Source organism: Poecilia latipinna, unplaced genomic scaffold, assembly GCF_001443285.1.
Source record: "Poecilia latipinna isolate Pla-1442-1.1 unplaced genomic scaffold, P_latipinna-1.0 Scaffold1007, whole genome shotgun sequence".
Lineage (NCBI taxonomy): Eukaryota > Metazoa > Chordata > Actinopteri > Cyprinodontiformes > Poeciliidae > Poecilia > Poecilia latipinna.
In genome coordinates this window covers 191383-213787 of record NW_015113623.1, presented here as the reverse complement: position 1 = coordinate 213787, position 22405 = coordinate 191383, and the positions used below count along the sequence as shown (strand labels likewise).

At 42.4% G+C, this 22405-nt stretch overlaps 1 protein-coding gene and 2 long non-coding RNA genes across 6 annotated transcripts in view; 2 read left to right on the top strand and 1 right to left on the bottom strand.

Moving 5' to 3' along the window:
• raraa (retinoic acid receptor, alpha a) overlaps positions 1-22405 on the top strand; it is a 203034-nt gene that overhangs the window by 156924 nt on the left and 23705 nt on the right. The gene's annotated exons all lie outside the window — the stretch shown is intronic.
• On the bottom strand, positions 3752-9139 carry LOC106958679 (uncharacterized). The gene is made up of 2 exons (XR_001427195.1): positions 8059-9139; positions 3752-6709 (listed from the first exon to the last, which is right to left on the bottom strand). It is a non-coding gene; the product is annotated as an uncharacterized LOC106958679 (long non-coding RNA).
• Positions 12878-18890, top strand: LOC106958680 (uncharacterized). The gene is made up of 2 exons (XR_001427196.1): positions 12878-14159; positions 15398-18890. It is a non-coding gene; the product is annotated as an uncharacterized LOC106958680 (long non-coding RNA).

The window sequence follows — 22405 nt, the reverse complement described above, 5'->3', positions numbered from 1 at the left end:
GGGATGTGCTGAGAAGTGAGAAAACACACAGCACAGCATAAACAGTTCTGATAACACAGTCAGTTCTGACTCCAGGCCTCCTGCAGTCTGTGCCCACATGTTGCCAAAGGTCATTTCAGTTATCCCGTATAGTGTATTTTTTCTTGAATTATGCCAATAAATGTTCTTAAAATGCCAAAAAATATGTATTTTATGTGATACTATATTTTCTGAAATATCAGAATAAATGCACGTAGAGTAATACTGTGGTACTGGTTTGGACCAGATATTCCTTCTAAATTATGACCTCTGATCAAATAACCTTCATGACCTTTTACTGTGAATTATTAACATAAGAATTTTTCCTTATATTGTAAGGAAAAATATCAGTGTAATTTTTCCTTACACTGATATTTTCTATCAGTGCAGAAAATAACTTTCAAATAAGAACTAAATAAATACATTTCAAGGTGCACCATGTGAACATTTTGGGCCAATATTGAAATCTGAAATTAATGTCACTGTTATGGCTGACAACAGTGACATTATCAGCCGTAACAGATACGGCTGATATCAGCCGTACCAGCTGATTATATAAAGTTATTTATATAGCTTTAAAAACCAATATTTAAAGCTATATCCAAATCAAATCATAGTTTCTTTGTATGACACATTTCAGAAACAAGGCAGGTCAAAGTGCTTTATGTCATAAAAACATTGTATACGGCAGAAAATAGTTTGGAGACTATTTATTTATTTCCACCAAGTTCTTCCCCCCTTCTGACTACAAATCAAAGGCTCCATTAAACTTCAGGTTGACAATAGTCTGATCATGTCTCATATTGTCTAATACTTCAGTGTGTCCTCCTTCAGCCCAGAAATTCACTGAGACGATGTTTCTGTTGGGGGAGGGAAAATCAGACATTCTACTTTATTGGTGAAACCTTTTCATCCAGTGGTGACATCGATGCAGAACCCTCAGACACATTACGTTTGGTGTATGGAAATGGTGGAGGGGATCAGTTTGTCCAAAGGAACACATCGGCTTTAACCTTGAGGTCTACATTCATAGCGCGTTCTGTCATCCAGGTGTGTTTTTTTCATTTCAGAAAAAATGAAAAAAAATAAATAAATAAATAAATAAAATAAAAAGGTGAAAGGACTTCAAGTCCACTCCTGCTGCCTTCCATGGGAAAGGCCGGGGGGGCTTTCACGACCTGCCATCACTCGCTCCAAAATCAGCACCTCGCCACCAACATTCAAAGCTGCCACTGCACTTTTTAATGCAATTTACCCTTTACTGAATTGAGATGCCCTCAGAGCAGGAGACTTAGTATGTTGCAAGGTTACCCAGGACAAATGAGGTGCACGGATCTCTTTTGACTCCTCAAGCTGTCAGAAATTTTCAGGTGTACTGAAAGGGGTGTGGCCCAAGCAGAACTTGCACAAGCGACCCCACGGCGGACTCCTAATCACTGGGTGGTGACGCATCCCATGCTGTGAACGTTGCACGGTTGCTGCATTTGGTTTTCCTTGGACACTTCCCCCCTAACAGGCTCTCAGGTTTAGCGACGGGCCTCGTCTTGTTTGGAGAGAGAATTAGCCGGAGGCATCAGTCGGCGCTCTACTGTACATGGGCTTGATTTGTCACTAAATCCCCAAACAAGGCCTGGTGTACTCTGCAAAGCTCACTTTGATGAACAAAGCAGGGGCAGACGGAATGGATCCAGGCAGTGTCATTGATTCATGGAGGCTTAAAGAAGCCCAACTGATTGCAGACATTGTGACAATAGGGCCATAATCTCGCTATCAATAATTACATTCTCCCTGATGTCACAGGGAAACACACACACATACACACACAGGCTGAACCACAGACACACGGATGAGAAGATCAAAAAATGTTCAGGTGAACGAGGGAAGAGACAGAGAGAGAGAAAGAGGGGGATCCCTATAAAATATTCATAGCTTCTTCATTTAAATCAATTCAGCTCTACAGGGGCAGTCAAGCATCAACTGTCAGAAATTGAGCTGGGCCTGTTGTAATCACTTCTTTACTTATTTCTACAGATGGCTTGTTCGCAATGGGCTCTGCATGGACAGTTTACTGACACACACACTTACACACACACACGTGCACTCCCCAGCCCCGGTCTCCATGTTTTATCCCCCAGCCCACGCTGTAATTCATGTGCGGTATTGAACTATGGACATTCATCACCCCAGAACTCATCTGCAGGGCATTTTCATTCTCAAAGTGTCTCTCTTCTCTCTCGCACTTTATCTCCCCCTCCTCCCTCTCTCTCTCTGTTTCCACCTCTGCGGTGGCATCGTCTGCATGGCAGGCTAGAGACGGGCGCTCGGTGTCATGATTAATCTTTAATGTTTGCCTGCCCTAATTTTCCCTCATATTTTACAAGAATCCCCCCACCCCTTACCTGCCATCACATCTGCTGTATATAGAGTGATTACCTTGTGTGTTGTTTCATTGGTTGCAGGGAACCATCCTTTGCAGCTCTCAGGCCAGAGCTCACTTCACGAAATCTCACACTTCCCCTCTCCCTCTAGGGATCTGTGTTAACATCACATGGATGACAACTGTCCACATCTCAAGTAGTACACATACACACACACACACACTCACACACAACATTGTGGTGGAATGCGCTCCTATTCTGAGAGTGGGACAGCCAAGAAAATAGGGTAGAGGTTAGGATGCTAAAAATACTAGAGCCTGTTAGTTCGGTGGCTGCAAAAATAGCGCCGTGTTGCTGCCGCTTCTGTCGATTCTGTTAATCGCAACGGGAGCATGCTCTGCTCGTGTTTGTGTTCAACGCATGAAACGGGCGCCGAGAAGACGTCTGAATCGCTCAGACTAGCCCCGTGTGTTCTCTGCACTCAGAGACAAAGTGCTCCCCTTCCCCCTGGCTAGAGCCATGCTTTTAATAAGCTAGCAGTCCATCTCCAAAGATAGAAGGGAGTCTCAGAACGTCAGATGATCTCATTGTGGTTTCAAAGCTCAAGCTTGTTTTTGTTGCTTCCCATAATACCTTTTGTGGAGATTTTCATGATTACCACACACACTCAGGGTGTATGTGTAAGGCAAATGACTATTTTGTACAACGTCTCGAGTGGGCTTTTTTTTTAGATTTAGAGCATTACTCTTTCAACACTATTAAAACGTCAAACAAAACTGTATAACATGAACAAATTGTTTATTTCAAATATGAAAGCAACAATTATTCCTAAAATTGCTGAAATAAAATATAGCATAATAATTTTGTTATATTACGCTATGGTTGAAAAAATGAATAAAATCACATTTAATCAGTTAACAAAACTAAATTAGTAATCAAATCATTGCTAACTTGAGTATACAGACTCTAAAACATCTAAAACATGCTATTTGCTGAGAGAACAACACAATCAGAGCAGCAATTAAGCCAAAACTGTAAAAAATTATATATAGACATTATGCATTAAAGATTAAAATTTTTTGTCTGTAAATATGCTGTACCCAGAACTCAAGTAGCCTAGTTTGAGCTTTGCCTGTATTGAAATGCCCAAGCTTTTCAATTCAGCAAAGCTATTTTGAAATTATATTTTCACATGCGCTTGATTTTGCAGGCATGTTGTTAGAAGTACTTGTCTTTTATTTTGAAAAGCAACTTGTTTTTCAATGAGTTTTAGCACTTGGATGAAGAAGGCGTTTGGCCATATTGACATCGGTTTATTTTACAAAACTTGAATGGAAACACTTTGTTTTTTTTTCCATCACATATCAGAGGATGGCAGGAAATAGTTGAATGACGATGGCGTGGCATGTTTTTTGATGACCTATCATGTGAACAAACTTATTCACATGTGATTTTTAAATTTCTCTTGTTATTAAATGGGAACACGACATTGCTAAATTGTGTTTTTTCGAATATTGATAATATTTTGTTTCAGTCAGCTGACCAGGTGCATCCAATAATCTGCATTTAGCAGTTCAGTCTTAATTTTACCAGCACTGGTAAACATACCATCACATAACCTTGTACTTTTCTTTATTGTGGTCAGGTGTTTGCATATTCTTTTCATTTTAGTACCGGTCCCCATTTGGGCCTGTTCAGTCTGCTCGACATTCGATAAGCTGGAAACGGAAAACTGGTTGAAGCAGGTACCAAACTTCCTACGGTAGAAGGCAACAGAACAACAGACCAACAATCCCTTAGGCTCTAACCAGCAGAAAAATCTCTTATCACTCCATCTCTTTTTCTGGCATGTCACTTAAAGGAGATGATATACCATGATATAAGTAGACGGCCCTTGCCCAGTCTTGAGTAACATTGGATATCCTTGGTGTGTGTAGTTTCTTCCTCTTGTCCGGGCCCATCCCTCAGTGACTCAGGCTACTCCCACCTCGTGACGGAGGAGCCATGACTGCCTGCACACACCGCTCTCCTCTGTTTCCCACAGTCCCTCTAACTCATTTCATATTCATTAAGTGTCTGGGTGCAGCCCAGCCTTTGACATTTGACTCTTAAAGACCCACCTGGGACCACCATGAAATGGACTACCAACAGTTTCTGCGGAGGTGAGAAGGAAAAGCGTAGTGTTGGGTAGAGATGGATAGGACGGGATTATCCATATATTTTTTTGGAAGGAGTCTGACGGACTCCAGTTACAGAGCACTTATTTCCTGTAAACAGCGTTTGTGAGATGTTTGCACGTTGTGGCAAATGAGAGATGCCTTGTAGTCAAGCTGCTCTGATCACAGCGAGAGAGAGGTGAGAAAATACCGAAACAACTGTATCCTGTTTCCTCATGAATGGAGCCACTGTATTTTAAGATGGATGCACTCTGATATCAAGCAGCCGGTAGTTTTAAATAGACACAGTGTCTTTCACGGATCCTTGTAAATGAATCTTATATCACACCAGTTAGCAGTTCCCGTAAGGACTTTAGAAGCTCCCATTGTCTAAAAAAAAAAAAAAAACACTTAGCTGCATGTTTGCTTGCCAGGAGCCATGGTGTTGGGTTCAACTGATGACCTAGTAGTCTCTGACATTCATACCCTGAGACAGTGCTCTGGAAAAGAAACCAAGATAAAGTCGTCAGCATGACATGTCACGCTCTTTGGGTAAAACAAGACACAGAAACGTCTCCGTCTATTCCTTATTCTGACTCTTTTTCAAAAGGCCTGTCATCCCGGAGATTGAGAAATATGCAGGCATGCAGCGCTGAGAGCTAAGATGTGGGAGTTCATGACACAGGATCCGACAATGTTAGAATACCATGTTTCTTGTTAAAGTGATGTACTAGTCAGTATTATTGAGCTGTGAATGTGAAGAGTGTGTGCTAGTATAAACGTGACATTGTGGGCCCCACAGTGTGGGGTGTGTCCAAATTCAGGGGCCGCATCCTTCGAAGGCCGATTACATCACCGCTATGTGACCAAATTCAAAAACTCCTCGAAATGCGTCCTCCTTTTTGAGAGACGGGTCTGGTGTATCCTTCTATCTAGAACCAAGATGCACTGTCGGCAGATTTTTGTTCTTGCACCAATGACATACATACATAGCGGAAGACTAGAGTTGTAAATACAAGTATTTTAGTATCTTGTGGTACAAAAATTAAAAACTTACAACATTGTATGGCTTTTGTAAAAAAAAAAAAAAATCAATTAATTTAATTAGTAAAAGAATTCAATAAAATTTTTTTGAAAAGCTTGTCTTTAGTTCTTTCACTGTTGCTTTGCGACAAGACAAACGACGAGGTAAGGATAGGAATAAACCTAAAGGCTAACCGTCCAGTTCCAGCCTGTGTAGTTGACGAAGGACCTTCCCTATGTTAAATGTGTCCCTGAATTTGGACACCAATTGTTTGAGGCCCTTATTTTGAAGCAAGAAAGGAAGTTGTTCCTACCCACTCCAGTTGTGTAAGCTAATAAAGCCTTCTCAACAGGCTGACTGTAAACACTTGGTTACAGTAGTGTTCAAGTTAGTTTGAAACGGTGACAGAATGGCAGATGAGAGTTGTGAGAATAACATGTCTAGCTAACTGCTAGTTGGTAAAACTAAAGTTAGCATCCGCCTTGCATTTTCCAATTGGTGTTAAGCTATTTCTTTCCAGATTTTGGATTGATTTTGATCAATTGATCAAAATCGCTATCGCCAAAATAGCAGCCAGTTTAAAATAATCATATCAAGTCTGAAATTAACTTTTTTTTTTTCTTCTTTTTTTTTTTTTTACACTGAACAGTTTATTTATTTAGTCTTTCGGCTGCACTATGGAGTGGCAATCATCATCATACAACATTGGATGCAACATTTGATCATCTTCTCTTCCAGCTTGTCCCTTCAGGGAACGCCACAGTGAATCATCCGTCTTCATTCTGTCGTGTCCTCTGTGTCCTCTACCTTCACACCAGCTTGTTGCAGATAAAATATAAAGCGTTGACTTTCTTTGTTGAACATTGTTCCCTCCCGTCTGTCTCTACTTCAGTCGTAAAGCTGACTAATGGAAAATATGACAACTATTTGAAGCAGAGCTTTCGAGCGGCGCAGCACGCCTCAGCCATCTCCTCGGCTTGTAGCTGTGATGTTCAGCAACTCCACCGCGGCGGGACACCCGGCTTTGCCCTCGCGCCATACGTGGGAAAAACCTTTGCGGCGCAGCGCTGTGCCACTGTGGTGCTTCCACTGCGGAGCTGGATTATTGTGTCTGGGCTGTCAGCACCTCTCAGCTGAAAGAAAATGAGAGTGAAGTTAGGGGAGAGAAGCAGAGAGGGGGAAAGAGAGTGAGAGCAGGAGAGAAAAATCTTCTGGAGGGCTGGCATTTTCAAACAGTAATCTCTGTGGAGCCTTTCAGGGGATTTAATGTCATTTTTGGCCTCTGGAATTTTGCCCTTTTTCCTCTTTTTGAACAAAAAAGCAGCTGAGAGCAAATATGAGGGGTAAAGAAGGAGGAGCTAGGAGAAGGGATCTAACAGAGACAGAGAGAACCTCTCAGCTGATATGATTAGTGCGGCTGACGGGTACTTGGCCTTCATCCAGCAGCTGCCAGCAGGCCGATGGCAGTAAATGGACTCTGGTATATGATGGCCCATATAATCGTCATATTTTACACATTGTTGTTACGCCAGATTCTTGGTTCTCTCAACATTTTTAGAGGTTAAGTTACAAAGTTATCAATTAATGAGTTAATCTAAAGTCCATTGCTCTTATCGATCTACTAACGATTAATTGATAAGTAGACATCTTTTTAGAAACCAGCGATCGTCTTTCCATAACAGTAAGAGCTAAGTTTTTTTTATATGCTGATTTTAAAAACATTGTTATATTTAACAAAAAAAAATGTTTTCTTTCAGCTGTGTTAAATTACTGATTGAATAAACAATGTGTGTATTTTCTTCTTAGCATATCAGTAATGTCTGGTTGAGAAGTTGACGCTGCTCTGCCATGCAACATGGCTGGCTGAGCACTACTAATTTGATAATCTAAGCTTGGCTAGTGTTTGTTTCATAGCAGTACCACATAAAATGCACCTTGCATCCCAAATCTGACTCCTTTTGGACTGTTCCTCTTTTCTGTCCTGGGATGCCTCCGCCATGATTATTTTTCTGCCAACTGGCTCCACTTACGAATTACCAACATTGAAAAGGTTTAAGTAGATGTTGTTAATCAATTGGAACTAATTATAATCTAATAAACCATTAATCGACAATTAATTGTAAGTTGATTGCATCCCTAGTTGAAGTAGCAGAAGACAAAAGACTCAGAATGGTCCTTAAGCTTTACTAAATTCGGCTTCCTTTGTGTCAAGCTTTCATGCCAATGCAAAGAGTATTAAAGCGTTCCAAATATGTTCGTTCTGGCTACTGGCTCCAGCAGTAACCTTTTCCTTTCCTGTGTGAGTTATGGTTTGGCTGGGATGCGGTGATTACAGGCATGCACCTGCAAACCCGTCGCCTGCAGCACCAACCAGCTAGAACTTCCCTAGAGAGGGCTTTCCTGGCCAAAAAATAAAAAAGTCTGCAATGAGCACTCTTCCCTGCCCTTTACCACCTTGGTTTGTCCTCCCCACACTGCTCACCTCTAATGAGCCTCTGCAACCGTATGCATCCTGAAGCTGGGAAGAGAAGAGAAGAGAGAGAGAGAGAGAGAGAGAGAGAGAGAGAGAGAAAAGGAATCCACGCTCTCATACACGCATGCTAAAGCCTTTCATGTCTGTAATCCCCACCAGCGAGAGGAGCTGCATGGGAATCTTGGTCAGCTGACTTTAAAGAGAGAGGAAGGGAAGGAGGAGCTACTGCAGGGTTGAAACCTAAAGCCTCCCCTTCCGTTAAAGCCTGCTGGGATTCTCCACGGGCTCGGCTCACCCGGCCTCACCTGGCTCCATCAGCGGCTTCCCCTGAGCTGGCCTACTTGGGACTGTTTGATCTCATTGTGGAAGATGCGAGCTCACCCGCCGCCTGGCAGGCACAGAGAATTCCTTGATGCTGAGGGTTGAAGAGGTGGAGCGGACTTCAGTGGAGAGGCTTAATAACTGTATTAACATCGCAGGCTCCCCCAGGACACACTCCTACACTGAGATGAGTGTTGGGAGGGTAGTCTAGCCTCTCTTCTCTGTCTTTCTGCACATGCCCTGTTCAGCTTAGCTTGTTAATTTGGAGTGATTTACAAATCACCTTAGACTCAAACCTTCTTTTCCTTCTCTCTTTTCAATATTTATACATGTTTAAATATGCTACATCCATTTCAACTTGCACACTAAGTTATTCCTGAAGTAATCCACTTACACTAACTTAATTTCCTCATTATATCCTGTTGTATTTTATCTAATTGCCAGTCTGCATTCTTGGCCTCTGTTAGGGAACGGTCTTAATATTCATGCTATTAGACATGGTGCTACGTTGATCTTTAACTGATGGATTCCCGTTTGTCCCAATTTTTGGACCACACACCCTCCACTCATTATTAACTTGGTGTGCATTCACACCAGCCCTGTTTAGTCCGCTTTAATCCAACTCCAGTTCGTTTACATAATCGAACTCTGATGCAGATCAAAAATAAGCGAATTCTGGTCCCATACAAACCATCGGTCCTCAGTTTAGTTGAAGTGAACTCTCGTGCAGTTTGAATGCACGTGAATGCCAAGTGGATTGGAGACCACTCCAAAAGCAGGAAATGGACTATATTGCAGGGCATTTTGGGTAAATATAACCAAAACAAGCGCAGGAGTCCAGAACCAACAGGAGAAATGAGTCATGGTATTTTTTTTACCGAAGACGAGAGAAAACCTGTAACCACTAAAATCTGTTGCTACTCCATTTTTATTTAGATTTTGTGAAAAAGGCAGTAGTGCTCAGTGTTGTGTCCTTCAGTGGTTCTTGGTCTAGCGCCACCACAGGCAAGAGGAGGACCAGGTTGCTCAAAGGGTTTGGTTCGCCTGCATTGTGAAAGTGAATTGCACCAGCTGAAAATGGAACAAATGTAGTCTACTGGACTACCAGGTGTGAAAACACCTTTAGTTTATCGTCTTGTCTTTTCTAAATGTCCTCCTGGCTGCACTTTGCACAGAGTTTGTAATATTTAATTCAACTTTGAACTCAAGGTAATGAACTCTCTGCACACTTGTGTGTGGCACCTTGACACTTGAATTATACATGGGAAAGTTTTTAATAATTGACGACTCTCACTTAGCTTAATGGACAGAGCTAACTGTGAGCGCTGTGCCTTCCTATCACTGTGGAACTAGGCTGCAAAAGAAAAACCCATACCCACAGGGTTGTAAGTAGGCCCAGGACTCATGCTGAACAGATTCAGCAGCCAGCCAGCCAGCTGGCCTTGGATTAAATGGACCCCAGTGGGACTGGAAGGCCAAAGAGAGGTGGAAGCTCACCTGGACACTCGGTTCTGGTGAATTGTACTCTGCGAGTCATGCCAAGTGAAAAACCGCTGAGGTTTTGTCACACTTAAAATGGTGTGAAAAAGTTTAAATGTGTCCATGTTTTAGTTTTCACTTTGGTGCTACAGAGGAAAACTGTCACTGTGAGACCTAATGTAGAGTGAAGATCCAGTAAACTGCAGAAATCTTCACACCTGGTGGCAGGAAGAGAGCCTTTATTGAAAATCATAAGCTGATGTTCACCACTCATTATGAACACCTCCAAACTATGAAACATGGTAGTGGCAGCATCATGCTGTGGGGGTTATCAGCTACAGGGTCGACTATTGACAGGAACATGGATGGAGCTAAAAGGTCAGGCATGGATAAGAAGCTGTTAGAGGCTGCGAAAGACTTTCCATGTGTTACAATGACCTAGACAAAGTGCAGGCCGAAAATGAATTGAGATTTGATTTCAAGACATAAAAATGTCTTTCAGTGTTTGGAAGAAACCCAGTCTCTGGCTGTGCATAGGTAGTAGAGATGTAGATGCCACACTTTTCAGATTGTTTTTGTAAATTATTATAATTTCTTTCAGCTTTGCACTACTTAATGTCACATCAAAAGGTGATGGATGCATCGTGATTGTCGAAACGTGACAATACTCCTGCAGGACTCTGTATATTTGCTTAAATAACAACCCTGCCATTGTTTTCTCTTCACATAAGCACTCCAGGACCATTTGAAGTAATTCAATAATGCCTCCTGAAGCACCTGAGTGAAAAATGACAAGGAACCAATTTAAAACAAACAAAAAAAAAACTCCATTGAGCTAAATGAAACCTTCATTAATAACAGACAGGGGAACACCTTTCACCACCGCAGTCCTAAAACTGAAACAAACCACAGCATGCATGCTGCTTCCTCTCACCAGGTGACTTCACATGCATGTTCTTGGACTGTGGGAATGGATGGTCTGGGCGTTCATGCTGCGGTAGAGATGACAGCGACACCGCTCCATCACTCCACTCTACTGTGCAGCAGTTACAGCATGTTCAAGTTCGTAATTCCTTCATTTTCCTGGGCTTTAGATCGACTCTGCCTCAGTCAAACCTGTTCAGAGACTACTAGGCAGCCATATCACAGGAAGTAGCGTGTCTCTTTTTGTGTGTGTGTGTGTGTGTGTGTGTGTGTGTGTGTGTGTGTGTGTGTGTGATGATCAAATGGCTCCCCCCAGGCTACAGTGAAAGGTCAGGGATCTATGCAGGAAATTAGTGTCTGCAGAGGCACAGACAGCACACACACACACACAGAGAGAGAGAGAGAGGGTTAAAGCAGAGCTCATACCTGAGGAAGCCAAACATATCCTTCATTAAAACCTGGTACCATCCCACTCCCCCTCCCTAACCCCCGATGGCCCCACCTGCTCTCATCAGCCATTTGTCCTGATCACAAAACAAAATGAAAGTCCCCATCGACCAACACCTCCAGTTTTGTTCCTGTGTTTATTCAGTGTAAGCACCGACACCAAAGACAAATGATTGTGCTCCTCTCCGCCCACCTTCTCACCCCTCGCTCTGCCCACGTCCCCCTGCTAAGGAGTCCCCCACGACTCCTCACATCAGATGTCTGAATAAAAAGCGTGCCATGGCTCATCATTAGGCGGCGTAAGGAGAGCAAAGACTGGCCCAGTGGCTCTCGGGTGCTTCTAGCTGGCGTTGTGCTCATTGGCTTTATAATATTGGCTTCGCTCAGTCAGGTGAGTCAGACTGCAGCCCTCAGCTCTCAGCCTGTGGATCCACACTGAGACTGAACAGCAGGGCAGTCCACCTGCCTTAAGGCTCTGCACCGTGTTTAGTTTATGGAACTGGAGTAAAAACATATCCGATCAGAAATATCAGATCAATATCAGGCAGTTGCCATTAGAGAAGCACCTCGGCAACCATGACCTCGTACAAAGATCTTCTGCAGAGCGAGATGTGCATTTACTCGAGACAGTATGTAGCACTAACCTTTGTGTCAGTTTGTTTTATAGACAATAAAGAACAAACCTCTGCATTGTTTGGTAAAAGACTTGGGGTGTCTTCACACCAGCCCTATTGTGTCCACTTTAATCGAACTGTAGTTCATTTATCTAGAAAGTTCAGTTTGTTTGGGGAGATGTGAATGTGTAATCGAGTTCTGAGGTGGACCAAAAAAGTGAACTCTAGTCCACCTAGAAACCTAGGTCTCAATTTGGTTGAAGCTAATTCTGTTGTGGTTTGAATGCATGTGAACGTCACAGGCATTCTGGGTAAATGCCTACTAAAACAAACACGCGTGTGTACCGCCAAAAAGAGAAAGTTGTCTTTTTTTTTTTTTTTTTTACCAAAGACAAAAGAGAAATCCCGCACCGCTATGACGCCATTTATGTTCACATTTTGTGCCGAGTGTCTTCTTCAGGGGTTTTCATGTCATTTCTTTCAGCAGTTTTTGGTGCATTGTTGCCACAGGAGAGTGGCTGAACAGGTTACTGGAAGTGTTTGGCTCATTTGACACAGAGAAGTATGGAAGCAAACCACAGCAGCTGAAAATGTAACAAATGACACAATTTTGGTCTCCAGTCTACCATGCTGTCAGAAGATGGGACATTACAGCAGCTTCTTCAAACCCAACAACCTGGCCTTGAAGCAGATGAAGCTGTTCACAAGCAATAGTAATTGTCATACCAATGAAAATCCAGTATAAATGTTGAGTTCATATCTGAAGAATTTACTTTTGTGTGTATTTTTGAACACATTTTTATTTTGTTGGACGTTGGAGTCCCTGTTTTTCCCTGGATCGTGGAGCTCATAAACTAGTGTCAGGATACAGTTTATCTAATGCATTCTCAATCAGACATCGGCACTTTGGGCTAATTCATGAAGGGTGTTGTTATTTTCTGTCTTGTCTGCGATTCTGGAATGCACCTCAACCAGCCGAGGGTTTAGAGCAGAGAAAGAATAACTAATATATCTCTAACCTATGTTGACAAGCGACTAAAGGGCCAAACCCAACCTTTTTTTGGTGACTGAGAGAAACGGTCCGATGACGAGGTCATTTGCTTAGCATCGCTGAGCACATTTTCTCAGCCGGCCCGAGTCACGCACAGGCTGCTCCAGCGACCTCATCCCCCACGCCCCACTTCCACTGTCACGCTCCCGCTCTGAAGCCAAGGAGATCAAAACCCTCGTAATCTATTCCCCCCGCAATTGACTATTGTTATTCGCAGAGGAGGAGGGGGGAGGTTGGAGGAGGAGAAAAAGGAGAACATGCGTTAAGAGGAGCGGTTTAACATGACAAAGCTGTTCTCGGTCAATCCCTTTTTATTCTTCTCTCTGGTTCTTCATGAGCCTTTTTCTCTTTTTCCCTTGTTTTTTGCTTTTTCTTCCCCTCTTAATATCCACCTCCCGCTGCCCCATTGCAAATCCACTTCACCCCTCCCATGCAAATAGCCCTTTGCCCCCTCCATATTTATGATCCTGCTTCCTCAACTGTTGAATATGCGCTTAAGTACAGAGTGCCTTGAATACTGCCAGTCAGATTGGATTAGCGGGTGTCAATGGGTAGATAACCTCTCTGTTAGAGTGAGTGAAGAGCAAACACTCGAGCATAAGCATTCATGACGGTCCTTTGGCCTTCAAACGCTGAGAGGCACTGTGTGTGGCACTCAGCCCAATAAAGATGAATAGGCTCTTGTTAATGTGTATAGGTGTAATTTCAGGGCTGGCAGACTAGCTTGCGTATGAGTAGCATTTTCCAGGATTTTCTTCCCCAGTGTATTGTTTTTAAATGCAGAGGCCAGAAATGTGTTCACAATCACTCCGCTAATTGAAATCATCTGTCTTAAATCTCGCAACAATAATGTTTTTGAATGACTTACTGTGCTCCGAGCAGGCTTTTCTGCTCCACCACCCACCTCTTTCTGATGACTTTGTCAGATGAATATTTTGGAGGCCTGTTGCTCTATAAGACTGAATTATATGTTTCTGGTTATGTTGACATTTACTTCCATGAGAAGAAAATGAGCCCAGGCTGATTATGGTTAGACAAAAAAAAATAGTTCCCTTAAGACGACTAAGAAGCTTTTACATCACACACAGACTGTAAATATCCACAGATTGTTCTGTAACCTTCTTCTCAGTTGCTTGCTGTGATGCATTTTTTTTCACTCTTTTGTATTGTATTTCCAAACAACCAAATTTGTATTTTCCTGTAAGCGAGGAAAAAGTGCAGAAGCTATTCCTTAGTCAGCTGACTAGTGGTAGATATCACCATTAGTGTCATTAGTAGGGCTGTCTAATAATATAATAATTTCGATTTTGCGATCCATCCATCCATCCATTTTCTGAACACCCTTGTCCCTCAGTGGGGTCGGGAGGGGTGCTGGTGCCTATCTCCAGCTAACGTTCCGGGCGAGAGGCGGGGTACATCCTGGACAGGTCGCCAGTCTGTCGCAGGACGATTTTGCGATATATATTGATATTTTCTTTCCTAGAAAAAAAATTATATTCATCCGCAAGTATCGTAACATCCAACTGTCACCTTGCTCACTCACACTGCTTGCATCGCTGGGAGAGTGATTAGGTCATCCAGCCACTAGTATCGCTGTAGAGCATTTCTGCCAAGTTACCCGCCTAGTAGATACTTGATTTACACAGAAGAAGTGTGGGCAGTGTAATGGCGTCGAATATCGTTCCAGCACCCTCTTACTTTAAAGCAGATGTGTGGGCGTACTTTGGCTTCAAAAAGAAGAAGGATAGAGACTCCTGTCACACCTTGCTAAAAGGTATCCTCAGAGAGAGTCTTCTCCACCGCTGGAGATATCATCACTGCACAGAGAAGTGCGCTTCTCCCAGAGCATGTCGATCAGATTCTATTTCTAAACGAAAATCTGAGGAGAATGTAGCTCACTTGGTCTGCAGATTAGACTTTCTGTTTAGAGTTCACTTATTAGTCAGGGTCTATCTACAGGCCTTAAGCTGCTCTGCTAAGATGGGTACATATGAAGTTAAATGTTCTTCATTACTTGAATTATATACTGTTTTGGAGAAGTCATATTACTGTTTACTTACCAAGCGCTTAGAGTGATTCCTTCAGATGTTAAGTGTCAAGGTTTAAAAGGTATCAAACTATTCAGAGCAGGGTACTTGGTGCACTTTATTTACTTTACAAATGCATGTAAGCTACAGTTTGTACTGTTTCAATTAAAAGAAACATGTTTTCTCACCACTTCTTTGATTCATTTTGTCCAGCTGTCAACTTTAAGCCTGTGTCTATGTCCAACCAGAGCCAGGTATTGTGTAGTTGGTGCTTTTAATCAGTTTTCAGTTAAATTAATTCAATCCAACTCTATAACAGTCACAAAATGTCACCAAAATCACTCTGTCCCTCTAAAATCTTTCAGAAAATTGCAAAAGTGTATTGAATTGTATCATTTGCTGAATATTGCAATATATATCATATCGTGAGCAGAATATCGTGCATCGTATCGTATTGTGAGATTTTTGTATCACTACAGCCCTAGGCATTAGTATGTTGTTCATCTGCTTCTACCTTGTCCCCAGAATGTCTCCTCATACACAATTTAAAATGCACAAGTAACCAAGTGTTTTCAGCGGGGCAACTCTAGAATGACTTCCCGTGGTACTTATAAATAAAAGTATCAGAAATAGATTCAGGATGTGGAGCTTAAAGCACCCACTGCATAGCCAGGACTCCTGCTAACAGCTTGTACTTTGCTCAGACTTTGACTAGAAACATTGACTCATTTTAATATGATAGCATCTTGTACCAGAGGTATACCACGCTCTGGAAGCTAGAGCCTTTACCACACTTTGAAAATATCAGATAAGGATGTTTCTGTCTGACTGATGATGTAAACAATTGAAAGGCATGATTCATTTAAACAAAAAATTACACTTGGCTCTCGTGGCTCCTAATCATTCTCATCTCTGATCAGTTGCTGGAAACACTCTGGAAGATCTGCTCCCATCTCGTCTGTTCTTGTTTTTGTTTTTCTTTTTTTGCTGGGATGTGGAAACTGGAAGCAGGCAGAGCAGAGTGAATGATGCAGACATTTAGTTTTCTCCCTAGATGCTTCTCTTTCAGAACATTTCGGCACCGTTTCAGGCCTGCAGCAATTTGAGTGAAAAGGACTTTGGTTTTTGGTGCTCCGGATTTAGCAACTGCTTTTTGCCCTCTACGGACTCCCGATATGCATGAACGCAAGTTTGTTTATTGTCTGAGAGGACAGAACCAAACAGTCGGCCACTTTAGCACAATCATACAGCCGACGGGGAGAAACTCAGCAAAACGTTGCAGCTTAATGTTTCATGATGGTGTTTTTTTCTTTCTCTCTCTTCATTTTTTGCTGTTGAAACTGAAACATTTCGTGATTGTTTCATATGTGTGTGTGCTGTTGTCATGCTCTAAAGACGGTTCTCCAGGAAGGGCGTTTTATTTATCTTTAAGAAAGTTGGCAAAGGCAGATTGCACTCTGGTTGCACCTTCTCGATTTCTTTCTCTCTTTCTCTCTTTTTTTTTTATTAAGCGGTGAAGCAAACGTTGTACTCTCTTTTTTTTTTTCTTACTTAATCTCTGATTTTGAAATGTTTTTCTCGCATCTGAAGCTCGCCGGTGAACCCTGACCCTCCTGCCTGAACATTTCCCAACCTCTGATTGCTCATCCTGACGGTAAACAACTGATTACCGCCGATAAACGTCGCGCCCAGTTGTGAATCCTCCATTATCATTAGAAGAATTTATCAACTCCAGCCTCAGGTTTGGATTCACACACTCTCGTCCTGCTTGTTGTGGGTTCATAGAGTGTTACAGGCCCTTTTAAACACCCTTCCCTCCATGTCCCCTCCCTCTGCTCTATCTGCACTCATCCTGGCACCCTTTGACCGATGAGGGCTGACTTTTGGCCTCTTTTGCCCACCGTCATGTCCCTCACCATCAACTCATGCCAGATATCTCCGGTCACCCTGGGGCATGTGCCAGCTTGCATAGCTCCACTGTCACTCAGCAGGCATTGACAGCTGCTGGGTTAGAGTTGCTCTCTGGTACTTTACAGGGGGAGAGTTGATGTTAGAGGTCACCCGGTTCTCCCTCTCCCCCCACCAAGATGATATTTTCTTGATCCTCTTGATGCTGTTTTCTTTCCCCCATCGATTCAGAAATGATGGAACAAACGCAGGATGTTGAAATGATTGAACTTTTCATATTTTGTAACCTTAACATACCTTAGTTTTTATGAACAGATAGGTTAAACCTAATATTTCTTTTTCTATCTTCACTAAGTCTGTTGTAATAAGAAACCAATTAATCACATGAAAAATTAAAATGAGCTCAATTGCCTTTCTAACAGTCAAGGGGAGTTTGAGTTAGACTTTATAATCCATTTTATTTATGGTTTCAGTTATTTAGTTTTTATGTCTTTATTTGTTGTGTTTTGCTTTGGATATTTAAAATGTCTTCCAGTTGTGGTATTAAGTGTTCTTTACAAAATCATAGTTTTAGTCTATAAGAGGGAGAACTTGTGTTATTATGCCATTATCAATATATTACTTGAAAATGGTCGCAAAACAACAATATTGTCATTTATCGCAGTTATTCTTGGGACAATTTATAGTCCAGTACAATTTATTGTGACAGACTTGTAATTATCTATTATCACCCTAAACATAACTATCAATATGGTGAAACATGGCGGTGGCAGCATCATGCTGTGCTTTCCTTCAGTAGGGATGAGGAAGTACATACACACACACACACACACACACACACAGACACACACACACACACACACACACACATATTTTAGAGTATTGACTTTAACACATTTGTTTTGATGAATTTATTACATCAAATTTCGCACGTTAAAATTTTCAGCTGCATTTCTGTTTACATACAAAGGAATCTTTGTATTTGCACGTTTCGCACAAGCAACATCAGTAAACAGTGATGGGGGGGGGGGAGAGATTCTTGAATTGAAAATGTGGCTTATTTTGTCAGTTATTTCAATTAAAATGTGACTATTTCTAACTATTATAATTAATCATGTAGAGGTCTTCCTTCCACTGCATAATTATGCAGCTATGAGGTGACAGCAGGTGAAAGAGTTGAATACTGTTTTTAGCTGTGGTCGGTGTGCTGCAGCTGTCCTCTGGTTTGTCAGGAGGTTCCTAATCACCTACAACAGTGGCGGCATGTGGCAGCAGTCGCTATAGTTAACATGAAGTCTTTGCTCAAAGTCTGGTCACCTTTGCCATCTGCTCAATCACTCGCCGCCCCCCTCCCCCCAAACCCCATCTCCCCACCCCCGGCCTCCTCACACCCCTCAGACTCTAGTTTGTCCACACATGTTCTCTACTCCGTCTCCATTTGCCGTCGAGCCGATGATAGTGAAACCTGGTGTGGTGATGTGTTGGAGGCCTGGCGGCTTGGGGATTGTCCCGGGGAACACGGCGGCGCTGATGAAAACCAGACATCCCCCTTCTCCCCCCACCCCAGGAACATGCTGACGCACACAGAGCACCCGTCACTGAGCACGCTCTAAACCCAGACGCCTTTCATTCCCCTCACTAGCAGCTAACAAAAAATAAAAAATCTGCATGACATCCACATATGCTGTTTTGCAAAATGAAAAAGAAAATACATCGCTCTGATGTAGAAATGTCATAAATGTCTTATGTTAAGTACAATCTGGTTTTTCCCTGCGTCTGCTCCAACACAAACACCAGCGTTCCCTGGTGTGGGGGAGAGAGATCATCAGAACAGGCAGGACTCCGCCTTTCCCTTCGGCCTCTGCTCAGGCCCTCGTTTATCACTCACATATGTGTTTTTCTTGCTGTAGCACTCTAGATGGGTTAGTTATCTGGCACCAATTTGGAGCACCATCCATCAAGATTTAGATACGGTGGCGAGCGGAGCCTTCAAACGCAGGCCGCAACGGCCGTAGCCGCGGCTGTCACTTCACATTTCAGCTTGCGAAATTTAAATATCAACAATGTTTGAAAAAAAAAAAAAAAAAAAAAAAAAGAAAGAAAAACAACAGACTGTCATTTCACCGAGACGTCAGCCATGGCGTGCTCCGTGACATTTCTTCGTATCCTGCCTCTCGGTGAAACGACGTCGTATAAATATGGAAAATGCTCGCCATAACCTGATTTTAGACGTTCTGTGTAGACGTGCCAGGTTTAAATTCTTTCCACAACCGTTGGAGATTCTTCATAAATCTCTCTCTCACCCCTCCTGTGACTCTGACATGTTGGGCTGTAGGATCTACTTGGAGCAGCTCAGATGGAGCGCTATCAGGCAGCCGAATCCACGGCGATACGAGCTGAGCCTCTGACGGGATGAGATGATGATGATGATGACGAGCAGCATGCTGAAGGAGCATGACACATTGACAGCGGTGGAAATATTCTTTTAAACTGTGATATCACAGATTTTTTTTTTTTTGTCTTGCAACAGCATGACAACTCCAGTCTCCTGTAAGTTAACTAACTTTAGCTGCAGCTAGCGACTATTTTAGTTATCAATCAATCCATCCATTATTCAGACGGTTAATCGGAGGTGAATGAATTTTAGTCTCATTTGCTGCTTTTTGTTGAGTAAGCAATTATCAGTTACTCTCAGATACTCCACTGCACACGCATAATAAAACCAATGGTGTTCAGAGTGCAACTCACGGATACGATACATTTTATTCTCAAGTTCTTGGGCACCCCGCCCCTTACTTATGTCTCCCTGGACAACTGCCCAGACCAAGCAAAGAAATCATCCCTCATCAGGTTGTGATGGCGACAGCAGACTTCTGTGTCAAAATTAGCTACTTTCAGTGCCAGTAAGGTGTTCAGAACAACTTCAAAGGAAGCACAGGGGTGTAAGAAGTGATTGAAAAGGAAACTGTGTTTTCTGCAACATATCAAGACGTGTGTGCAGTTCTTACAGGCTGTGAGAGAGATAACAGGAAAGCTGAACAGAATGCAACAAAGTAAGTCTGTTTTATGCTTTGGCACTTGTTGGCTGCAACTTCCTCCCACACGCAGCGTGATGTCAGCGCTGCTCCTAATATGAAGACTTGATGCCCTCTCATTACAGGAAGGCCGGGACTGTAACGAGATTAAATCAGTTCCTAAATGTTTCAATGCTACAGTTTTAAAGGAGGAATCAGAACCATCAGCATCAGTAGGATGGAGCTTTCTTGACTGTGATCAACTCATTATTAAACTTTTAATTCAATAATTAAATAAAACAGTGGCTGTAAAATAGATATGGTAGAAAAATTGATTTTAAACCAAAAACAAGTAGTTTTGACACATTTAATGAACAGGAAAAACATGTAGAATATTCAGTATTTGACCTGCTGATCAACAATCACATCTGAGCGAGGGAAAGTTTCCACATTTAACCCCGTGGCCGACTGACTGATTCGTTCATCTCTGTTTTGCATCCATGCTGGCATTGGAAGCATGCATTGTGAATATGAAGGAATTGCTTTTGGCGAAGGAATCAGCGAGGATCCAGATAATAAAAGGATTTTGTGTTCTTAAGATGCTCAGTGGGAGGAGGCAGAAGATGTCACTGGAAGGCTTAGAGTGGAGCTGCAGGCCGGCCTGGATGAGAGCTGGTAGACTGGATTTGGTTTCAGTGAGTAGGCGAGAGGCTCAGTGTCTGCTCCCCTGGCCTGTGGTAACCTCCACTCCTTTCTCTGGTGTGTGTGTGTGTGTGTTTTCACTTGCGCTGCCGTCAGATTTCTCTTTCTATCCCGCCTAATAAGTGTTCACACACTTTGTTTGAACACAAATACACACCCCAGTGGTGCTGCCCCTCTCACAGCCTGTCAGTGTGAGTGAGATCGCCTCATGCTCACCTCGCCTCGCCTCGTGTCGGGACGCCGTGTTGGTAATCAGTGCGAGGGCAGCAAACGAACTCCAGCTGGTTTTTCACCGTGACTTTCTGTTAGAGAATGGCAGGATTTCCCTGGAAGCGAGGAAATGGTCCCATTTCCCCTTTAGGTTATTCAACATTGCTGACAAAGCATCCCACATCCACGTGGGCTTCACATATTCTGGCACACTTCCTATTTTCCTGCTTGAAAACATTTGTACAAAGTCTGGACTGGTGCATTCACAGCCGTTTTTATATTTTTGGCATGTTACATCCTCAAACGTCAATGTTTAATTGGAATTTTATGTGATTTATGGATTTAACTCCATCCATTTTCACACCAACTTACACCAGTTTCCCCATCACTGCTTATTAAAAGCACCCCCACAGGATGATGCTGCCACTACCATGTTTCTTTCTAGAGATGGGCTGTGCTTTATATAAAGTCCAAAGTCATCTTTAGAGACATCATTTTCAGATTGGTTGTTCTATAAAAAAAAAAAAAAAAAAAAAGTCAAATGCTTAATTGCATGTTGTATAATTAGGGCCGGAACTTTAACACATTACTGTTGATAAATTAACTACATAGATTTTAACACATTATTTCTTTTTAGAGCAAATTAATCGCATTGTTTTGTTTTGTTTTTTCATACAAAAATCCCAAGATGGAACTTTTGTATTTGCATATTTCTCGTAAAACTGACATAAAGGCGACACCCGCTAACAGTGGTTAGCTAACATCCACTTCCCTTCTCATTTCTGTTTCAAAAAAACAATGTGGTTATACGCTGGAGAAGACTATTCCTGTGTTCAAGTTGTGCTAAAGAGTTGGCCTATGTGAAGCTATTCAAGCCTAAAATAGCATCTCCATGCTAAACATGACATCCCCAATGCTAATGTCAGCGTCCAGAGTCCACATTTGTAAAGACGTTTTTTTTTTTTGTTTTTTTTCAAAAAAGTTCCATGAATAAAATTTTTAAAATGATGTTTATTTTCTCTATGTATAGTTTTCAATTAATTGAAAACATTCTAATGAAGTCCCACTACTATTATTAATATTTCCTGTCAAGTCGTAGTAGTTGCTCATGAGAAACACTGAATGATTTGAAATCATTTCTTCTCCTCAGGCTGATATGTTTGATATTCTGACCTGTATGGTTTTGCATGGTGGTCTCTACATTAGCCATCCAGTTGCATCCTTTCTGGAACTCTCCGCAGACGGCCTTTCTGTAGCATCGTTGTCTCTTCTGCCTGATTTCTTGACGTATGGATGGAAGCACAAATGCATCTCTATATGTTCTCCCATGTGCTTAACACATGGGGTGTGTGTGTGTGTGTGTGTGTGTGTGTGTGTGTGTGTCCAGTTAATCTAATGGAACCCAGGGAACACAATGGACTATGACTGAGGAGGGATCAGCAAAGTGGAAGACCCTCACCCCCTCGTCCTTGCCGTCTTTATTTTCTCCTGCTCTTTTTGCCACAGTCCAGCCTGCCAGCCTGCTAATGTCGTTAGCTTCCCTCTAATGATGGTGAAATCTCATTAATATGCTTCACAGCCAGGCCCCAGTAACCAGTGGGGATGAAGGTAATCAAATCTCAAAGGACTAACCTAGAGCTGAACCCCGAGAACTGCTCC